This window comes from Octopus bimaculoides, chromosome 1, assembly GCF_001194135.2.
Source record: "Octopus bimaculoides isolate UCB-OBI-ISO-001 chromosome 1, ASM119413v2, whole genome shotgun sequence".
NCBI classification, from domain to species: domain Eukaryota; kingdom Metazoa; phylum Mollusca; class Cephalopoda; order Octopoda; family Octopodidae; genus Octopus; species Octopus bimaculoides.
The window spans coordinates 12,628,200-12,634,644 of NC_068981.1; the positions used below are offsets into that span (position 1 = coordinate 12,628,200).

Consider the following 6,445-nt stretch of genomic DNA (forward strand, 5'->3'; position numbering starts at 1 on the left):
TATATATATATATATATATATGCATATATGAGTACAGAACGTCACAATCTGTGTAAACAAAATGAAGTACGAAAACAACTGAGTTAAATACGCTAACAAGTAGAGAAAAATGGAAAACAGGACAAGTAAACACAGAGAACGACCCTTCATGAGTTGTCGGCTGTTTATCTGCTCCTCATTTCGAGCATTCAACGACTGTAGGAGTCTTCAAAGATAGTTACTCCGATAAATTCCAAAATAAAATTTGGGATTTATGGAGCGTCAAATTTGGAAGAAAAGCAGGACAGTGGATACATAGAAGGAAACCGAACGAAAGTAAATATTGAGGGTCGTTAGACCAGAATGAGAGGAAAATAGTGAACGCCGGGAGAAATATATTCTTTGAAAAGAGGAAAGATAGAAGAGAGGGAAAAACCGCTTAATCTGTAGAACGTCGTGCAGGAAACGAAAGATGGTCACGTAAAGAAAAGAAAGATGGACGATGGTCACATGTGAGCAACGAGCGAGAGTAAAAGAGAAAGACGGAGAGGGAGGGAGAGACAGATAAAAAACGGTGAAGGGGGAGGAAAATGGATTTGGAGAAGCATAAGGAAGAAAATTACATAGAGTAGTGTCGTATCAAAAAATACCATGTCCAATATAAATTATAGATCTAGTGTTGGTAGAAAAAGAGCACTTGTGTTTCAGTAGCATTTCGCTGATGTACCCAAATCAAGTTATAAATTACAATTGCCATACCTGAGTGGCAAATACAGAAATTCTTAGGGCTTTCCCTTCCTTAATTCTGAATTCAAATATCTCTACCACCGACTTTTCTCTTCCTGCTAACAATTTCAATGAATATGCAGAGCTAGTGTGCAAGTATCGGCACAATTAGCATTAATAATAATTAGGGCGCTGCATTAACAGTATTGATAGTGTCGAAAATAATGTTTTATGTTATGTTGTAACTTACCTTTTGATTCTGAGGGGAAAATCTTTCCGTGATCATCTTAATACTTAGATTCCTGCTAAAATCGATAGTGTGAAGTAGCAGTTAAGTAACTGAACTTGTATACATTTTATATTCGGCGCAAATTTGCGACCCTGTGGCAATGCTAGATGCTAATATAAATCGTAATAAAAATCGTAGTAGTAGTAGTAGTAGTGATGGTGGTGGTGGTGGTCGTAGTAGTAGTATTAGTGGTGATGGTGGTGGTGGTTGTTGTTGTAGTAGTAGTAGTAGTAGTAGTAGTAGTAGTAGTAGTAGTAGAACAATTAGAAACTTACTGGAGCGTAAAATAATTAGACAATATGTAAAGCATTTATTCTATCACTACGTTACCACGTGCTTTAATTATTGATCGTTTGTGAAGTCTCGAAGATTTACAAAGTTACAAAGTCAGAAGTGTGACTATTTTCAGAATTGTAAATACGTTGAGATGAGAAACGAATATAAAATATCGAACAGAATCCTTGTCACGCGCGCCTCTTCTCTGCTCATTGTTTACGCCATTCTTAAGTGGTCATGAGCAATTCAATATATTTAGATTGGAAGGCGGCGCGCTGGCAGAAACGTTAGCGCGCCAGGCGAAATGCTTAGCGGTATTTTGCCTGCCGAGGTCGACTTTACGTTTCATCCTTCTGGAGTCGATATAAAATTTTGAGCCTTGTGCCTAGAGTAGAAAAGAATATGTTTACAAAAATTGCATTGTTATTTACGTTTAAAGCCGCTTGCTGGCGGAATCAATAAACCATCAGGAAATGCATTTCGGTTTTTCTTCGTATTGCTCGCATTCTGAGTTCAAATTTCGCCTAAGCCAACTGTAATCCTTTCAAGGACGATACAATAAAGTACCATTCGAATAATAATAATAATAATATTATTATTATTATTAATAATAACAATAATCATAATCATAATAAACGGAAGAGAAATAAACATGCATACATACATATATACATCCATGCATACATCCATGCATACATCCTTGCATACATACAAATTGTTGCACTTGTGTTTCTGAGTATTTGCTTAACTGATAGTCTAGATAATCTTAGATTTTGAGAAAAACTAACTCACACGTTACAAATACAATCTCTAAGTGAAAACGTAAAAGTCTGCAAGACGTTTCCCAAGTTTTATATGTGGCATTGTTTTCCTTATCTACATTCCAGCAATGGAGTTTTGTATCTTCATTAGAACGCAGGTCCTTCCTGGGAAGCATTCAAATAATCAAAAACAGAAAAGAAATATTCGTATGCTCATAATGCAGACATATATGCGTCCATCCATCCATCCATCCATCCATCCATCCATCCATACATACAAATATACATACAAGGGGTGTATGAAAAGTTTTGAGCCTAACCTAGAAACGTGGCTGCTAGGTAGCTGAAACAATTTTTTGTTAGTAAGTACAGTCTTTTCGGAGTATTCTTGCTCGTTTTCATGATTCTGATATTTTAATTTTTTTGTTGCAGATTTTTGAATAAACAAGTGTTGCGGTTACAAGGAAAATGGAGAAAACTCAGTGTCGTGCTGTCATAAAGTACCTTCATTTGAAAGGCATGACTCCATCAGAGATCCATGAAGATATGATGAGAACCTTAACACACAATGCTCTTTCAAATGCAACAGTCAAACGCTGGGTAAATGAATTCCAGCGTGACAGGGAGAGTGTGGAAGATGATCCAAGACCAGGGAGACCTCCAACTGCAACCACCAAGGACAACCTTGACCTTGCTCTATGTATGATAATGCAAGATCATTGAATATCATGTCGTCAGATAGCCAAGTGACTGGGCATCTCAAATGAAAGTGCAGACAACGTTGTGACAAAAGAACTTGAGTTCTCAAAGGTTTCCGCAAGGTGGGTTCCTCGCCTTTTGACTCCTGAACAGAAACGCATCAGGTGCACTTTGTTCACGACCGATCTGGAACTGTTTGAAGCCGATGAAGAGAATTTTCTTGCTCGTTTCATTACTATGGACGAAAGTTTCACCATACCAGCCTGAAACCAAAGAACAATCATAGCAGTGGAAGCACACATCTTCTCATACTCCAAAGAAGGCCAGGGTCATTCATTCAGCTGACAAGGCCATGACATCAATAGTTTCGGATTCTCAAGGTTTCTTGCTGATCGATTACCTTGAAAAGGGTCACACGTGACAGGGCTGTATTATTCTCAGCTACTGAAACGCCTGCAAGAAGCAATCAAAGTAAAAAGGCTAGGAATGCTCACTAGAGGAGACCTTTTTCATCACGACAATGCTACAGCCCACAGATCAGTGGTTGCCATGGCAACAATTAATGATTTTTGATACGACCTTGTTCCCCATCCGCCTTATTGGCTAGACTTAGCCCCTTCTGACTTTCATCTATTCCCCAAAATGAAACAAGCCCTGGCTAGTGGCCATTTTGCCAGTAACAATGACGCTATAATCACTGTAGGAAGTTTCTTGGAGTCAAGAGTTCCTCTACGCCGGGATAATGGCGCTTCAGCACCGCTGGAGAAAGTGTTCAGCCATCGAGGGGGACTATGTTGAAAAATAAATCATCAGAAGTCTTGAACTATGCTTTGCATTTTTGAGGCTAAAGACTTTTCAGACACCCCCTCGTACATACATACATACATACATACATACTTACATACATACATACATACTTACATACATACATACATACTTACATACATACATACATACACACAACTGCGGTCTGGTTCTGAACTTTGAACGACATTATACCGAAGCTATTTTCTAAAACACTCTTCAGCTTCTGCAATCTGTTGAAGAAAAGAAAGAAGTATATAAATAAACATAATATCAAATACAAATTTTAAAATATATTTTGTGAATAAAATAGAGAAAATTGTTAAATAAAATATGACATTACATTAGAAATAAATAAGATTAGATGAAAACTTTAGTAAAACCATAAAACAAAGAGTGTCAGATTAAGAGCTTATTTAATATAAATACGGTTAGCATTGCTAAGTCATGCCTGAAGCACATATGGCATACCTGAATGAAATGTCATCAACAATTTTATATTAAAGACGAAACAAGAGATTGCATTTTTACATAACTTTAGCAGATTGTTAAAAATAAATGTTTAGTTCTGCATGTGAGTATACGTGCTCGCGTGAATGTCTGCACAAGAGGTATTAGAGAGAAAGAGAGAATTTGTGAATGCATGTGTATGCGTGTATGGCATGTGCGTGTGCGTGTAAGAGCGTGTGAAGGGTGTTGTGTGTGTTAGCAGAAAGAGTAAGAAAGCATTAATAGGAAGGGTAACGTATTAACATTCTATACTGAAAATGTTACTCCTACCAAGAATTTAATTGTTCTTATTTTATATAACATATATACGCTTATTGAAACACATATGTACACATACATACAAATACATGTGTCAGATTAGGCAAACAAGGGTGATTATCAATAAATACGAATACGTGAAACATATTTATGCATATATGCGTATAAGTATATATGAATAGTTAGACATACATGTATATACACATGCATGCATAAATATGTCTATGAGGAAAAGATGTCGGCAAAATGTAGTATATGTGTAATATGAAACGAAACAATGCTTCAAGTTGACCCAAGTGGAAACATGTTTAATTTCTGAAATCTTACATTGCAGGATTTGTGAAAAGTGGGGAGGTCGAAGCAGGTTGTATGTAGTACAGTCATCGGGTAGAAATAGTGATTGAGTTGGAAGCATGCAAGATAATGTGGAATTGTCCCTATTCAAACAGACAAGAAGACAGAACATAACAAAACATATCACTGTAACAGACAAGAGAAATCGAATTTGCTTATTGATTCACCCACCATAACCATTAAGTACTGTGAAAAAAGTAGGTGAACAGTTAAGAAAAATCGCAGCCTCCTTGTACATTGAGATTGCGTAGATTTGGTACATGAAATCTATAAAAATTGTACGTGTGAGGGTTGTTGCATTAGAGGCTGTGAGTAAAGGATTAGACAAATAAATAAAGGCGATTGGAATGGAATCTCCAGTATATCTTCTACAAAATATATCTACTTTTAGGACCAGGAAAAATTTTGAACATTTTGTGGTTTATAGACATCGTGTGAATATCTCAGGTCACATGGAATACTCAACTAAACACAAAAATTCTGCCAAGTCTGAGTCAAGAAGATAATAGTAATAACATTCCTTTCTGTTATAGAACACAATGCCTGAGTAGGAACTTCGAACGTGACCATATTATTGTTGCAGAACGTCCTCGTTGGCACTGAAAGAATATAAGAAAGGGAGGCATGACCAAGATGTAAATGTTGCACACTGGAATCTTTGCCAGAAATGGTGATTTAAAGCTTAAGTGAAATGATATGATCATCAGGTTGAAAGAGTGCTGGAGTCGGAGAAATGTAAGATTTTGCGGAACTTTCCTATCCAAACGGACAAGAAGTTAGACATTAATAGACAAGACATGATAAAATCATTAAAAGCAGTAAACAACCAAAGAGATTAAAGAAGATTCTCATAAATGCTAAATTATTCTCAAGAATAACGGACGCATGAGTAAAAATATGTGGTTGTCCTAACTGCGGAACAATCTTTTTGAAGGATCAGAATTTAAAGCTAGATCCAACATCACTTGCGCCTCTGAAACATTCTTTATGTAATCAGATGCTCGGGCTACCATAATAACTATATAGGGTCGACAGACAAATCGATCAGACAAAGATGTACCGTCGACAGCCAACAGATACCCACAATATCGCCAGATATATCTCAGTGAACAGATTGACAGATGTGCAGAACAAACGCTACCACAATTCCTAAACTTCCGATTACATCAATTTGCTATCTAGACCTCAGCACAAGTACGACTAAATAAAGTGACCTCATTTATCGAAATATATAACCCATATTGAAAATTAAAGATTTATCCCAACTATTGTAAGAATGAAATGTATACCAATATAAAAAATTACAGATTTACTTCCCCTTTACTAAAAAATACCTTGGCTACCAATTATCCCTCCTAGCAAATAAAATGTCTAATTTAGAATTTCATCCAAAACTCAAAATCCGAAAAGCGATAGCGAAACCGGTTATTATGTTGGAAGAAAAAAAAAATCTTATTTTGTACAATGTGTATAATACTTTATGATTCTAATATATTCTTTAGTGTTTTAAAACAAATCTGTGTTTTTCCCTCTTATTTCATTTCGTGTACACACACACACACACACACACACACACACACACACACACACACACACACACACACACACACACACACATATATGTATATAGATATATGTATGTGCTTCCTTTACATCTTTTACTTGTTTCAGTCATTTACAGTTGCCATGCTGGAGCACCGCCTTTGGGCGAACAAATCGACTGCAGGACTTACTCTTTGTAAGCGTAGTACTTATTCTGTCAGTATCCTTTACTGAACCGCTATGTTAC

At 36.4% G+C, this 6,445-nt stretch overlaps 1 long non-coding RNA gene across 1 annotated transcript in view; it reads left to right on the forward strand.

Moving 5' to 3' along the window:
• The window catches only part of LOC128251597 (uncharacterized), a 185,744-nt gene extending 179,697 nt beyond the window's left edge, over window positions 1–6,047 (forward strand). The window contains exon 6 of the long non-coding RNA XR_008267209.1: window positions 2,464–6,047. This is a non-coding gene — a long non-coding RNA (uncharacterized LOC128251597). The remainder of the gene's footprint in view (window positions 1–2,463) is intronic.
• The last annotated feature ends 398 nt before the right edge of the window (window positions 6,048–6,445 follow it).